This window comes from Miniopterus natalensis, chromosome 3 (assembly GCF_054644295.1).
Source record: "Miniopterus natalensis isolate mMinNat1 chromosome 3, mMinNat1.hap1, whole genome shotgun sequence".
Lineage (NCBI taxonomy): Eukaryota > Metazoa > Chordata > Mammalia > Chiroptera > Miniopteridae > Miniopterus > Miniopterus natalensis.
The window spans coordinates 28,274,843-28,291,137 of NC_142083.1; positions in this window are offsets into that span (position 1 = coordinate 28,274,843).

A 16,295-nucleotide genomic window follows, 5' to 3' on the forward strand; every position below is an offset into this window, starting at 1 on the left:
GAGGAGGGGAGCGGGGCGGCCGGGCCACAGCCGCAGGGTAGGATGGAGTTGGAGCCCGTCCTAGGGCGTGGGGCAGCCACCCCAGCCTCGTACCGGGCCAGCTCTGCCCACGACGCCCCCGGAATGCTGCGGCTTGCTGGGTGCGGCCCCTCCTTGGAAAGACCGTCTGCCCTCAGGGAGCCCGTTACACCCGGGGACCCGCCCCACGCGGAAACCAGCCCCACCTGCCGCCCCGCCCCACCTGGAGACTTCGCCCCACCCGGGGACCCAACCCGTCCCCAGCCTAGCCCGCATCCTGGGCAGAACCCCCGCACGTGGAGTCGTAATTCTTCCCCTCCTTAGCCACTCGCGGCGGCCAGTCCTCCTTTGTCCCGGTCCTGAACTTCCCTGCCATCTCTGGGGTCCGATCATGCGGGTCACCCACTCACCGGAGAGCTCGTGTCTGACCCTCTGCGTCCTTTATGGGGCGTCGTGAGGAGCCTCTGAGATCTGCAGGATTTAGGGAAGACCCCATTCGGGGTCTGAATCTACCCCACCCAGCCGGGGCTCCTGGTGACCCTCCCTACACCCCCTCCTGGTGTCTGAGGGCGCCCCTGCTACCCCTCACCCCAGGTTTAAACAGTTTGTTGGTAACGTCCCCTGGCATGTCACAGCCTAGGTGGTGGATGTGTAAAGGGATAGGGTGCAGGGTGGTTATGCAGGGTGCCCAATCTAAGCAGAGCAGAGCTTCAAACCTGGCACACAGGCCTCCTTGGGCACCTGTACGGAGTCATTTATTGTGACTGGAGAACACTCAGTAACACTGGGTCAAGATTGTCCTGTAACACAATCTTTCCTGATACTGTTCCCAAGTCCCCTTCCTACAAGACTGGAGGTATTCCAGCCCATCCCGGGCCAGCTTGCGGTCACCACGCCAGGTTTCATCTGAGTGGAACTTTGTGCAGCCAGGAGACCTGGAAAAGGAACAAATATCCTTGCTTTTCAGAAACAAACAAAGGCAGACAAAAGGCTTCTGTCGGCCCCAACCCAAGACAAGTAGCTTGTCAGGCACAGCCCACACTCCAAATAACCACTGCTTCCTCCTGCCTGCAGTCACTTCAGGTCAGGTGGCCCACTCTTTGAGGCTGAGTTGTAGAGAACAGACCTCAGCACATACCCTGTGGGACAGCACCACACAGCGTTTCTAATGTAATGCATACTCTCAGGCAGACTCTCAGCCATGTATTCAAATGCATACCTGCACACACTCACACAAACCTCCAGGATCAGCACACAGCCAGAGCTCCAACTCTGTGGGCCTTTCCCAGCCGAACGACAGGAAAACTGCCCTTGGTCACCAGTGAGGCACTGTTGAGCCTGAGTGCTCTGTGGGCTCACCCCTACCTTGGACAAGGTGGATACTGAGCAGACACACCCAAAAGATTTCTCATTGATGAGCCTGTGGTCAGTGCTGCTCCCAAGTCTTGGAGCCCTGTTGGGAGGCAGGGGAGGCCATCAGCCCATGGAGCAGGCCCTGCCCACCCTCCTGTCCCCCCACCAAAGCTTTTTCATGGGAAGCATATGATCAAATGCATGCAGCTTTGCAATGGATATACTTCCTTCTTGTGCTCATTCATTCATAAATGTTGAACAAAAGAGCCCTTTCCCTTGCTACATTTCTAATAGTAAAGATCAACATCAATATTTGTGAAGAGTCAATGTGTCATTTTTCCAATTAATTTCTCTCTGAAGTGTGGAATGAGCTGGGGTGCAAGACCCTTTTTATGGTTGCCTTAAGGTTAACGCTCTTGAGGGTGGGCTGGGGCTCACGATAACATCTTGACCTGTAACTAGTAATCTTAACATGGAGCTTGAGTCCTGCTTCTTCTCCCTTGTCCAGAACAATAGGGTGTCATGTGAGCTCCATCAGCTCATGGGACAGACTGCGGGGTGGCCACTGTGGCCAGGAGGGAGTCCAGATCTGTGTCTTTGCTTTACACTGAAGCTCTCATTGCATGTGATTTACACTTAATCCTGGGAAGGCGAGATGTCAAAATTAGAGGTATAAGGCCTCTCCCTGTTAGACCCATAGCTCTAGTGGCTTCCCCTGGGAGCTGAGGGTCTTGGTCCCTGGGGCAGTAGTCCCCTGAGATGGGGAAGACACACTTAACCTTGGAGATGTACCCTCATGAGTCATCAGTAAAATGGACATCAGGATACAACAGGGGAACAGAGCAGGAAGGGGCAGATGGGCCACCCTGTGGAGCATGGGAGGGTGTTCACCTGAGAGTGTTTGTAAACATTTTCATCTAGTTGAGGTATCAGTTAAGATGCAAGTAAAACCCAGCTAGAACAGGCTACACAAGAATGCAAGGCAGGGAGGGTTCAGCTTTGCTGATCAGCAACTTAACTTCTCAGTTCCCATGAGGCTGGACACAATTCCCTCCACCTGTCTCCAGCAGGAGACCCCCCTGCTCCCACACCCTGCTACTGAGCCCAGAAAAGCTTCCCACAGCCTCACAAGTCCCTTGTCCCATCTGCCAGCCCGCAGTGCCCGTGTTCTTGAGCTACCCTGTGCTGGGGAGGGGCCTCAACCTTCAGAAGAGGCATAGAGGCCGGCTGTTTCCTACAGTTGCCAATACGTAAAAACCCGAGACTTATCAGGAAAATCGTGACTTTCAGATCTTTCTGAACATGAGGAGACATGACAACGAGGCCTGCATTTCTGCATTCCATGACTCCATCTGGACAGGCCCTGCATATCAGGGTGAAGTACAAACAGAAACTTGAAACTTAATTGTTTTCCTAACTACAAAGTGACAGAGAATTCTGATAGTCCTTCTGCCCTTTGTCATTTGTAACTATCAAGAATTGAAATAAACAGCCAATGACGAGACTCCTGGGGCAAAGCCGGAGCCTGGGTTTGTTGTTACAGGTTGCATTCAGAAAAATAAAGCACAAATGGAAGATCTTTGCCTGCAAGAAGCTTACAATTGACTTGACTGTGTGCTTGCGAAAGCTGTGCTGGGAATACTTGGTGTCAGACTTGGCTACAGAGCTGTGGGAGAGCAAACGCGTGTGGTTTTAAGCCACTCCGTCTGTGGGGGATTTGTTGTAGCATCTCCAGGAAACTCATACACACACAGTCCAAATTCGGCAGCATATCGAAATACAAAAAGACATTAGATGGCAACTTGATCAGTCTGCTTATACAGAAAACTGATGTTCACAGATGTCAAATGTTTCACCGAAGTTCCGAAGATAACCAGTTGTTTTATTTGTGAGGGCCTCTGCTCTGCAGGCTCCTGTCTGGGCCCCATCTATATGGTAAAAGTGAGCCAGCATGTGGGATGCTAAGAAGACAGCTCCACAGGGTCCTGCATCCTCTCATATGTCAGGATTCCTGGGTAGGAGTGTGTGTGTGTGGGGGGGTGTCCTAGGACACTGGGCAGCAGGACTGACAGTGGGACAGGGCACAGGCACCCTAAGAGAAGAGCCTCATCTGCATCACTGAGCAGCAGGCCTGACCAAGAGCAGATTCAGCCTTGTTGAGCTATGGCAGGTGCATTGCAGGTATTGTCACAAGGAATGAGGGGACATCATTATCTCATGTCTGTTTTATAGAGCAGTGATCTGGGTTTGAAGGAGCTATGAAACATGACGTGAGCCACACCCAGTTCTGCTTCCAGACATCAGCTCTTCACTAATGGAGACCACCTTCCATAAGACGCAAGCCTGCAGTGCATGGTGGGAGCCCAAGAGGGTTGTCACATCACCACCACCCTAGCAGTCTGGCTCTCCAATGTACATTTTTTTGTAGTGTGTTCTCTGCTGGCATGGTATTGCTCTGAAAGGTGTCCCCTTTCCTCAGTACCCCATGGAAAAGACTGCATTGCCTCCTGTGGCTTATATGCCATTTTCTGTACTTATTTAACCTCCAATAACCATTTTCAAAACTGAATCTCTGTAAATAATTTTTTTTCAAAGGCCCTTTTTCAGTCTTAAGGAGCAGGAAGCAATATTCTTTTAAAAACCAATTAGCCACACATTTTTGCTCATTAAATAAATATTTTTACTTTGGACCTAATTGATTTTTCAGATACGTGGAACAATGGACTGAGTCACTTGTTTGTAGGTCTGCAGCCCCTTTCCTCTCCCGACCTTTGAAGTCCATGGGAGGTGGCCACACCTGGCACACGGTGGGACCCAGTCCTATCCCACAGACACATGCCTGGATTCTCACCAACTTCACGGATGTTTAGATACTGCCTTTTAACTTGCTAACATATCCCTTTTCTTGGAACCCCATGACATGCCCTGCAGAGAAAAATGCCAAAGGGATGAAAACATCTGGGAAAGAGTGCCAAGAAAGTTTGCCCCCAGGAGCTCCTCACACAACCACCACTCTTGCCAGCTCCTCCCAGCAATGTCAGCCCAGTGTCTTTACCCAGCCTTGTTTATGAAGCCTCGACTTGCCTTGTTTCCTGACATCTCTTTCTCTATTTCATGGCTGCCAGTACCAATGGAAGGTAGATGAGTGAGGCCAAGACATCTCTAGAAGAAGCCTTCATTCATTCATTCATTCATTCATTCATTCATTCATTCATCACGTGTTTATTGAGTGCCTACTTATTCCAGGTCTTGCTTTAGGTGCTGGGTGTAGAGTGGACTTTCGACTACAGTGAGGGAGGCAGGGATGGGGACAGCAGTCAATGCTACAGCATGCCTGAAGGTGAGGTGTTCTGGAAACAGTGAAGAGGGGAGCACGGTTAGGACACCAGCACTGGGCAGGCTCCAAGTTGCACAGAGGCAGGAGAGGCCTGATCACGGAGACGCTGTTTGAGTAGGGACCTGCCACTCGACCGGAGGCGTTGCTATCTACACTGGGGCTCTTGGGGAAGAGCAGGAGAGGCCCTGACACAGGTGCTCAGGGTCAGGGGCTGGTGACCATGGCTGGCTACGAGGGTAGGTGAATGGGACATGCAGTCCTGTCCGCACTAGTGCTGGCCTGCACTGACTGGCATCAGCACCTCTTGAAGGCAAAATGCCAAATAAGTGTTTGTTTTTACCCCTTCTACCATTTTCTTCTTGCTGGGATTATTTTTCTGCTGACTGCCATTAAATCCATGTCCCACCTTATCTTATAGTGCATTTGGCCTTTCTCTACTTCTATACATACTGACAGGGTACCAAATCAAATGATGGGTCTTACAGGAAATGTATTTAATTTAGTTTAAATAAATGTCACATGAGTTATTTAATACTCAAATGGTTCATTTGTCAAATGGTTCATTTAATACTTTTGAACAGAAATAGCCATAGGAATAAATAAATAAAGATTTAGAGTAGAAAGCCAAAGAAGCAGATGAATGTAAACAGGTATATTAATAGAATTGGTGATATTAATAGAATTCATTTATGTAATTTATTTCCTAATTTTTGAAGTGAGCTTAGGACTGGCTTATGGGCTAATTTCTAACCCACACTAAGGGCTGTGTGTCATTAAATCCATGTAGCACATAAAAAAGATACACTAGATAGAAAAGACATGAAAACCATAACTTAACATTTCAAAAGGGAATAAAAAGAAACAAAATGATTAAAGCTATAAAAGAAGAACATAGTGATTCAGAATTAGAACATCTTACCTTAAAAAAAGTGTTTAACAATGGCACAAATGACCTGGGAAAAAATAGATTAAAACAACTTGGAAGTGAAGTGATTGAAGAAAGTATTTGAAAAGGCAAATTACTAAACTCAGGAAAGAACTTAAAATATTTTTAAAATTCAGAGAAGACTAAACTAGAAGGATCACAACAGTGAAAAATCACAATGAATATTGCCTTAAGAGAAATAAAAGAAACAAAGGCTATGTTTCAAAGTAAAGAATGAAGGACAACGAGGGAGGGGCTCTAGAGGAAGTGGCCTGGAGATGGGCAAAGAAGCCCATGGACACACTTGTCCCTGAAGAAGAGAGCAAAGTACAGACCAATAGCACAAGCGTAATTCAAGAAAACTTTCCTGGAAGAAGAAAAACCAGCTGAAAATATATATGACAGTGAGTGCATCATGTCCTGAAAACCGAGGCAGAGTGACCGGCATCAGGCATCTGTTAACAAAACTAGTGGGCTTTACAGAAAAAGAGAGCTTATTTGGTCATGAGACAAAAATGAGCTCACTTATAAAGGAAAGAAAATCAGGGTCATCTTTTTGGTAGGAGTGACATTTTCAAGATAATCAAGGAAAGAGAATATAGGCCAGGGACTTACATTTAGCCAAACTGGCCCCAGAGTGTAGACAGAAGAGCTTCAGACACATTGTGAATGTTCTTGAGAGCCTGGCGGAGGATCCAGCACAGCAGTGGTCAGCAATGCATGCCTAAGGGCGAGACGGGAAAGAATTTAGGCTCTTCAGGCCCACAGGCAAAGTAAAGTTAGGGCTATATAGGGCCTAACAAACCATTTAAAATGTAACTACTTAGAATGTAAAGACCATTCTTCCTTTGGAAGGGCTTGACTTTGCCAGGAGTCAGGCTGTGCTGACCTCTGTATATGAGAACTAGCCTCAGACAACCAAAGTGACAGGAAAGGTGAGCTAGGAATTAAGATCTAGAATTTGGTATCTGGTTTTGAATGAAAGATTCTACATACAGAACTTGGAACCCCAAACCTGAACACAGAGTAGTTCATAATGCTCCCTTAGTATACTTTTATAGTGTCTGTGGGGATGTGGTGGTATCTCCTCTTCAATACAGATATTGGTAATTTATATCTTCTCTCTCTCTCTCTCTCTCTCTCTCTGATAAGTCTGGTTAAAGGTTTATCAACTTTATTGATCTTTTCAAAGAGCCAGCTTTTAGTTTCATTGATTTTTTTCTTTATTGTCTTTCTGTTTTTAATTTCATTGATTTATCTTTATTATTTCTTTCCTACTGCTTGCTTTCAGTTTAATTTGCTCTTCCTTTTCTAGTTTCTTAAGGTGAACGTTTTGATTGTTGACTTTTAATTTTTTTGATTGTTGACTTTTAAATATAAGCATTTATTTTTTCTAATTAGCTTCTAATATAAATGGTTAATTCTATAAATTTCCCTCTAAACACTGTTTAGTTTTAATATAGTATATTTTTATTTTCATTCAGCTCAAATAATTTCCAATTTTTCTGAGACATTCTCCTGAATACCTGGATTACCTGGAAGTGTGCTGTTTAATGTCCACATATTGGGAATGAAAAAGTATACCAGACTGTGGACCAAAAAAAGGGTCACATACTAAACCTAACAAACTCTGGGGGGGTCACATGGCAGGTCTTACAAACCCAGAGACTAAAAGTCACCACATAGGATGGTCGGACATAAAAATTACTAAAAGTGGGTCACAGTGAGCAGTCACATCTTAGGCTGGTAGCTTCCTTGAAAAGGTCAATCTTTACCTTAAGTGAGTCTATCTATTGTCTTTTTGCATCTCAGATAACACGCCTTTGAAATGTCAGAGTAATCCCCCTTTTCTAGACCCCTCAGGGCACAACCTCCCACTAGAGCACAAGACCACAGACCCCTTGTTGTTATTTTGTTTCCCGCATATCATCTCTATGTGCTGTAATGTTAATTATTAATTATCCTGTACCCACCACTGTAAAACAGGTATGTGTCTCTCCATTGGTTTTTATCCAACCCTAGAGATTTCTCCACTTTGCTTTCTCCTACCCCCTTAATCTACTATCAGTGGATTTCATGTAATTTACCCTCCTTACAGCTTCTCCTTTGACTCTAACATATAAAATGAGCTGTAAAACTGTCATTCTTCAGAGCATTTTCTCAATCCATTGAGATTTTGCTTCCCGGAAATTGTCATCAGTTTGGCTCAAATAAACCCATAACACTTTCTTAGGCTCAGCATTCTTTTGTTGACAAGACAAACATCAATTAAATAAAACTCTTCAAATGGCCGCATTAATGTTAGACAAACAGACATCAGAGCCAGGAAAATTAGTAGGAGTAAAGAAGAGAAATAGTCCACTGTGATTGCTCAGATATCTACCATTTCTCCTGATTTTGCTTCTTTCCTGCACTTTGGGTTTCCCTCTGGTATCATCTTTTTCCACCTGAAAGGCTCCTTAGCAAGTCTTCTAGTACCTTCTGAAGTAGGCACACTGGCACAGACACTCAGGGCTTCTTTCCCAGGGAACACCTTCACTGGCCTCACGTCTGAAGGGTGCTGCTACTGGACACATAACTCTGACCCAATGGTTCCTTAGTTTGTCAGTTTAAACACGTTACTTCATGTCCTTCTGGTCTCTACTTGCACTGATGAGAAACCTGCACTTGTTTGGATTATTGTTCTGTGTGGGGCACTGTGCCATTTTTCTCTGATTGCTTTCCTAGCACTAAGTTAATTAGTTTAAATAAACACTCTTTTTTCAACAAACACTTTATTGAACACCTGTCACTTGATGGACATGGTGAGAAACTGCGCTCTGTCAAGGGGTAAAACAGACATGATGATTTCCAAACAGATGATTGGAAATCAAATGCCCTCTCTGGTCAATGAGCCATCACTTCATATGGAACTTTGGGGAAAGATCGGTATTAGGTCTAAAGACGTTGGGTCCAGGTAGACGATAACATTGGAGGTTTATGGAGAAGAGGAAGCACCCTGTTGTGGGTTGAATGGTGTGCCCCACAAAGATATGTTCAAATCCAAACCTCTAGTACCCATGAATGTGAACTTATTTGGAAATGGGGTCTTTGCATATGTAACTAAATCAAGATGAGATCCTATTAGATTAAGGTAGGCCCTAATGTAATGACCAGTATCCCTGTGAGAAGAGGGAAACTAACACAGACACATGCAGAGGGAGGTAGCTACATGGAGATGCAGAGACTGGAGTGAAGTTGTTACAACCCAAGAAACACCAATGATTGCCAGCAACTTTCAGAGACTAAAAGAGGCAGAAATGCTCCTCCCCTAGAGCCTTCAGAGGGAGTGTGGCCATGCTGACACCTTGATTAGACTTCTGACCTCCAGAATATGTTTCTGCTGTTTCAGGCCACCCAGTTTGTGCTAATATGTTATGGCAGCCCTGGGATGCTCATACACACCCCTTTTCTGTATGTATATGCCTCTTTTCCTTTAAGTCCTATAGGCCTGCTTGGGCAAAAGCTGCAGGGTCCCACACCTTGCTTTTCAGCATGGTTTTCTTACTGAGTTAAGGAAACTGACTCTAATCAGCAAGCACTGACCTCCTAGGAGACACAGATTTTCTTGAGCCTTGGACCTAATTTGATGGGTAAATGACTTGCTTATGATTCCAGCCACCTTAGATGAGAAGCAGCAAGAACACAGCCAGCCAGAATCCCTATGACACAGAAGGCACATTGATGAAAACAGTGTTCTCTGTGATGGGAACATCAGTAAAGACATGATCTCAAATGATGGATAACTCTAGTGGTCAGTACAGGTCTGAGCCTGAGTGATATGTGGGACACTTCACAGAAAAGAGCATATAATGGTTAACAGGCTAGTCTGTGCCTTCTACCACATAACTAGAACCAGTGCCAGCAGATAAGTTGGAAAATGCATAAACTGGAAAAAAGTCAACCAAGGGAATTCAAATTAATTTAAACTAACCATGCTGCTAAGGATAACTGGAAAAGAGCAAATACAAACATTTGCTTGAAAGCATTGTGAGCTAGCATGGCTGGGTAGATATAATTAATCAATAGCTGAGAGAAATATGGGTCTAGATAGGTGACCTTAGAATTTGGGGTCATGTCTTCTGTGGACTGTGCCAATTCCATAAAGAGTGGCTAAATATCAGAGCCAGCCTTTTGAAAGCACTGTGGGATCTGGAAAACAAATGTTGCCATTAGGACACAGTGGGACAAAGGCTCTGGTGTACACCTCTAGCTGGGGTTGAGAACCTGCATGGCCGCTCTTGAGCAGGGAGGTGGACTGAGGTAAACAGCACAGACTTGAGTCATCTGGGTGGCCCAGAAAATCTCTCCCTGATACTTGAATCAAGGTGACACCACACTGTTGGCTTCAGGCTCTGAGAAGAAGCAAACAAAAATCCTCACTGGAGGTAGAGAAATGATATTAGGCTCAAAAATACAAAACTTCAGACAGAGTGTCTGCATACAATAAACCACCAATTGCATGATCTTAAAGGAACACAATGCATCAGAAACAACTAACAAGAAGTAAACACTACAAAAGTCCTGGTATTGGAATAATCATGCAAAGCCTTTAGATAGTAATGCTAACTATATTCAGTGAGATACATATAAGACTGAAGGTTCCAACAGAGAATTGGAAACAATAAAAAATGACATGGCAGATTTGAACAGGAAGCCAAACAGAAATTCTAGAACTTTACTACAATAACCAAAAATTAAGAGCACACAAAAAATAGGTTTAATAGAAGAAGATTAGTAACAATGAAAGAGAGATTTTAATGAGCTGAAAGATAGATCAGAAGAAATTATCCAGAATGAAGTTAGGAGACAAAAGAAAGGAATATAAAGAAGAGAGGGTAAGAAAACAGAAAACACAGTGAGAAGGTCTAATATATGTATAATTAAAGTTGTAGAAGAAAAGAATGGACATAATGGATCAGAGTCAATATTGAAAGAGATAATGGTTGAGAAATTTGCAAAGGTAGGTAAAGACATCAATCTACAAATTCAGGGATCACGAAGAACTCCAATCAAAATGAATTAAAAAGAAAGTCACAGCTTAGGCACATTATAGTGAAACTTCAGAGAACCAAACAAAGAGGAAAATCCCAAACACAGCTAGAGAACAAAGTAAGACTACTTTAAAAGAAACAATTTGATAGACATCTAACTTCTCAACAGATACAATGAAAGATAGAGAACAATAGAATAATATCTTTAAATGCTGCAGAAAAGAAAAATTAATGCCCAACCTAGAATATTACACCCAGTAAAAATGTCACTCAAGAATAAAGTTAAAATAAAAACATTTTATAATTAAAGACAAAAGGAATTAAAACTCCTGGGAGAACAATAAAAATATTGGCAAAGCAGTGGGAAAAAACAATCTTTTCAATAAATAGTGCTAGGTTAATTTCATATCTACATGGAAAACAATGAAACCGACCCTTCACCTGACATGGGACCTCTCCTCTGAGCCTTAAGACTGACCAGCTGCAGCTAGTTGGTTTCCCTCCTCAAAGGTCTGAGTTTTAAAGTTTTAATAATTCTAACCTTTTCCCTTTGTTCCTTTGGCCATAAGCATAGTAGTTCCTACCTCCAAGATACCTTTTAGTCCTCTGTAAACTTCATACCCAGTTAACAATCCTTTATATTTAATTCCCTGTATTCAAATAATTGCTTTGTTTTCTGTTTTCTGACTGTGCCCTCATGGATACATGAGGCTTATGACTAGTTATTATTGACTAAAATGGTAATATCTCACCACATCATTACAAATGAACATTCTTTTTTTGTTGTTGTTAATCCTTGATATTTTTTCCACTGATTTTTTAGATAGAGTGGAAGAGAGGGAGGGAGGGGGACAGAGAGAAACATCCATGTGAGAGAGACACATCAATTGGTTGCCCCCCCCCTCACACCTCCTCACGGGGGCGGGGGATCACACCTGCAACCCAAGTATGTGCCCTTGACCAGGAATTGACCTCAAGACCCTTCAGTCCACAGGCTGATGACCTAACCACTGAGCCAAACAGGCCAGGGTGCAAATGAACATTCTTGATAAGAAAATTATTTTTTTAGGATGTCAAGGAAACACATCTAATTATACCTGAAACTTTCTTTCTTGGTTACAAGAGACTCTGACATGATACAGTCCTTTTCCTCTATCTTTAATGGCTTGATTTTTCCTTTATTCATCTCTCCTGTACCCGAATAGGCTTTCTTTATTGATTAGTGCAAACACTGTCCTCATGTGCTAAGATTCCCTACTGCTTTTCTCTTAGCTTCCTTATGGAACAGTAACTTCTATAGTTCTATGGAAAATACTAAGACCACAATTCTTCATTAGTTCATTCATTCATTCATTCATTTCAAAAGCATTTATCTTCCAAAGAAATTTTTCAGATTTTTCTTAAAAGCAAATGTTGTGCTTTTTTCTTAGAAACTGTGCAAGGTGAAATAGAAATGGGAATTACAGACAAAAATTCTGATAACAGCTCTATTACCAGCTAATTGTGTCTTCATATCTGGGGCAAGTTTCTGCCCTTGTTCCAAAGCCAGTTCTTTCTGCAGCAAAATACAAAATTAAACAGTGAAATTGTTAAGGTCTTGCCAGATATATAATTTTTATCTATAACATTTAGCACATTATAAACACATCAGTCATACAATAGATGTTTATTTAAAGTAAAGGAAATCCACCTAAATGGTCTCACTTTGCCATTGGCAGCCTCCTCAGTGGCCCCATGATCTTGCTCCTGAGTTCACACACTCAGGTAGTTGGTCTCATTACACTAGGTTGGACTGTCGCCAATGGGAAATGGGAGGTGTGAAGGGATGTCATTTCTGAGTTGGATGTTGCAGACTGTGTCTCTACCCTGAGTGCTGGCTCTGGGATGGCTGGTTCTGGGAGGTGCTCCAGCGGTCTCTGGAGAAGAACTGGGCCTCCTGCCAACCTCATGTGGGTGAGCCTAAGGACAGGCCCATAGACCCTAACCGGGCCTTCAGATGAGACCACAGCCCCAAATGAGAGCTTGACTGCCACACTAGAGACTCCGAGACAGACTAGCCAGTAAAACCACTCCCAGGTTTTTTGCCCACAGAAACCATGAGAAAACAAGTTTGTTGTTTCAAGCTACTCAGTTTCAGGGTAGTTCTTATCGTTGTTGTTGTTGTTGCAGTAATAGATAAAACTACAATTTCAGCAAGATGATTTGGGTGGAGCCTAGGTGGTGGTAGAGCTATGTGGATGGTACCCTTTTCCTCTCTCCCTTGTGAGTGAGTGATGATTTGGGAGCTGTCTTTCTTCAGAGCCAAAACAACAATGTGTTCCCACTTGCGTTATTTATGGCTTAGCAAAGCAGTGGCGTGACTGCAAAACCAGGATATAGATCACAGTGTCCTAAGGGGTAGTTGTAAAAGCACCTGGCTTAAAGGCGTGGCAGAGAAAGGAACATCCAGCTTAGCCCAATGTTCCTGAAGATGCTTTCCTGACAACGCAGGACCAAGCAAGATGGAATTACACTCTCTCTTTCTGCAGGTGGAAACCTTCTGAGCTGCTGAGCCACAAGCCAGACTCCCAACATGTTAATAACTGTGGGAAAGCGGTGACCGCTAAGCACAATGCGTTCCCTCTGCCTCCGGTCCACGGCTGCCCCTGCAGCTATTGGTAGAATGAGTCACAGGCCAGCTCAGACCAGCTCCTCCTCGGCGAGCTGCCCAGTGACATTTTTGTGGACTGGGAGATAGGTGCAACATCTCACTCTCTTTTGTTTTAAGGTGATAGGCTGAAAACATCATTATTTTTAAATCTAATGTCCACAAACATCTCACAGCATCTTTAAAGTAAATAGGTCACAGAGCAGTAATATTGTTTCCCACTCTTTGTGCACAAAAAATGATATGATGACAATGGGACCCTTCAAACAAAATGGACAGAGTGGAGAGGGAGGGCTCTGTGGTTAGTGTGCCTCGGAAACACTGAGCACCAGGGCTCCTTCTGCAAAGACACACAACACACATGACGCGACACCGTGAAGCAAAGAAATGTAGCTTCGTTCAGTCCACACCAAGCTGATGTGGAACTTCTCACCCAAGATGTCTATGCCCGTAATTCCGGAGGGAAAATCTGCACTCATTGCTAGAGGAATGGCTGCTATGGAAATGAATCTCTGCCCATTTCTTCAGACATCTAATTCACCAGGTTAGAAAAGAATTTTGAATAGTTTCCCTCTGTTGGAAGAATAAAGACAGAGGTGGCAAAACCTGGATGGGAGGAAGAGCTTCAGGACTTTGGGTAGCTGCTGGGGAGATGTCCTTTTCTTGAACTTTTTCTCTTGGAGATCAGAGGACATTGAGGCCCACTGGGACTCCAGGTTGGTTTAAACTTCTGGTACCATCCAGGGAGAGTTGCAGGGTCTGAGTCTTTCGGGGCAGGTGTGGACCTGGCTGGTCAGATTCAGTGGGAGGATGGCATCCTGTCATAGTCCAGTGTGACCCTTGGCCCCATGTCGCACACCCAGTTGTCTGCCTCTCAGTGGCTTGTCTGGTGTGGCCCCTGTACCTCACTGAGCTTTGTGGGGAGAGAGCGAGTGAACACCTGTCCAGCACTTGAAACATTGCCTGGCAGAGAGCAATCTATATGTTACCTAGTATGTGAGTTTCCTTAAATTTTCTCCAACTTACATCTTCTTTTCAAGACTAATAATTAGCCCGGCTGGGCCTGGCCTGGCTCAGCAGTTGAGCGTCGACCTCGGATCCAGGTGATCGGGGTTCGATTCCCGGTCAGGGCACATGCCTGGGTTGCATGGGCTAGGCAGCCGATCAGTGACTCTCTCACCATTGATGTTTCTATCTCTCTCTCTCCCTCTCTCTTCCTCTCTCTGAAATCAATAAAGATATATTAAAAAAAAAAGAGTAATAACTAAGCCATGTACTAAAATTGGGAGCACGTGGAGATTAATACAACCCTGTGTGAGGGTGGCAGCAGGCTTGTGAGTGTCCCATGTTTTTCTCTTCAGCCACTTCTGGCTCCCACCTGTGGGACAGCGTCCACTTCAAGGGGGAAAACTGGGCATGCCTTTGGGCCCTTTGGAAGTTACATCTTCCCTTTTCTACCTGTTCACTGTGCAATTGGTTGATTGTCTCAGACGCAGCTGGTGGTCACCAAATGCACAGCACCAATAAACCTGAGGATGATCTCCAAAAGGGAAGTTAAGGAATGAAAAATACAAGTGTCAGAGCAGGTCAGTCCCAGATAGGAACAGAGTTGCAAGCAGGACAAGTGTCTGTACACATCTGTGTGTACAAGTGTGTGCGTGTGCAATTCTGCTTTGAAAATATAAAATATCCAATATAAAATATAAAATGCCCCTGTGCCATGTGTTTCATCTGAATGCTATTAGCACATGAGAAGCCTGCTGTAAAGCATGTGGCTCTCCTGACGGTATAGCTATTTCCTGGAGCAAACATGTCCCCTATGTCATATGCAGTCCCCACTTTTTATTATGACCAGAAGCCCTCAGCAGCTGTATTGAGGAGCCCTGGTTATTTGTAGAATGCCTTGCATCTGGGCACCCATGTTGGGTTTAAATCTGTTTGCCGCCTCAATGATCTAATAGGTGAAAGAAAAGACCATCTCTATTTTGGCATCTTGCAAATATATAAGTAAAATGTAAATTTAAAAAATTATAACGATAAATGGTATACATATTTAATTTTCTTCAACTCCTATCCATTTACCCATCCACTCATCTCCTTTACATGGTTTCAAAATGCCTAGTGATTGTATACTTTCCACACCTGCTCCTGTGGCCTGAGCACAAGGTAGCACCCCTACCTGCAACCCCAAGGGCTAGGGTCACTGAAGCCTACCTCATGAAAGGCACTGCTTTATTTATTCTCTTCCTGCTTTTAATTCTGCAACAAACAAGGGCATAATACCCGTGTGAAGGCCCAGGAATTGAAAATATCAAATATCAACAGAAATTGAAGAATTACGAGAAAAGAAGGGAACACCTTGTGCTTGGTGTCACGTGAATGCCCTAAAAGGGCAGAACAAATGTAAAGAAATCTTTAATACACACAAAATGAGACTGGGTGAAATTCAAAACAAGGCAGAGCTTATCAGAGGAGAAAACTCTGTGCCCACCAATTTAAGGATTACAACAAAGATGCGATAGTTGCTCACATGCTCAGTTAACTAACTCTGTGCTCACTCTTGTGCCTGCCAGTGGAATCCCTGGCTGTTCGCGTAGAGGGTCTAAGGCTTGGTCAAAGATCCTCATACCGCAGAGGGAAGCAACGGTGACCGCTTGATGCAACCACTTGCTGGCATCTGTTGAACATCTACTGTGCACCAGGCACTGTGCCAAACACGACGAGCACTTCCCGAGGCGGGGAGGCAGGCCCGGTCTATAGGCAGACACTTTCCAGTCAGCATGGAGTGACAGGCAGAGCAGGGCTCATCCAAACACAGTGAAGAATCTGGGGCCATTGGGCCAAATGTCCTCATCACAGCCCAGATACAGTGATGTCCTCAAGAGGAGAGGTCTTGCCGGAGCTCACAGGGGCTGGGATCCAACCCACATAGTCAGAAATAGGACTTCAGTGTTCAGAATCGCGTCCCAGCCCTGAGCTGAA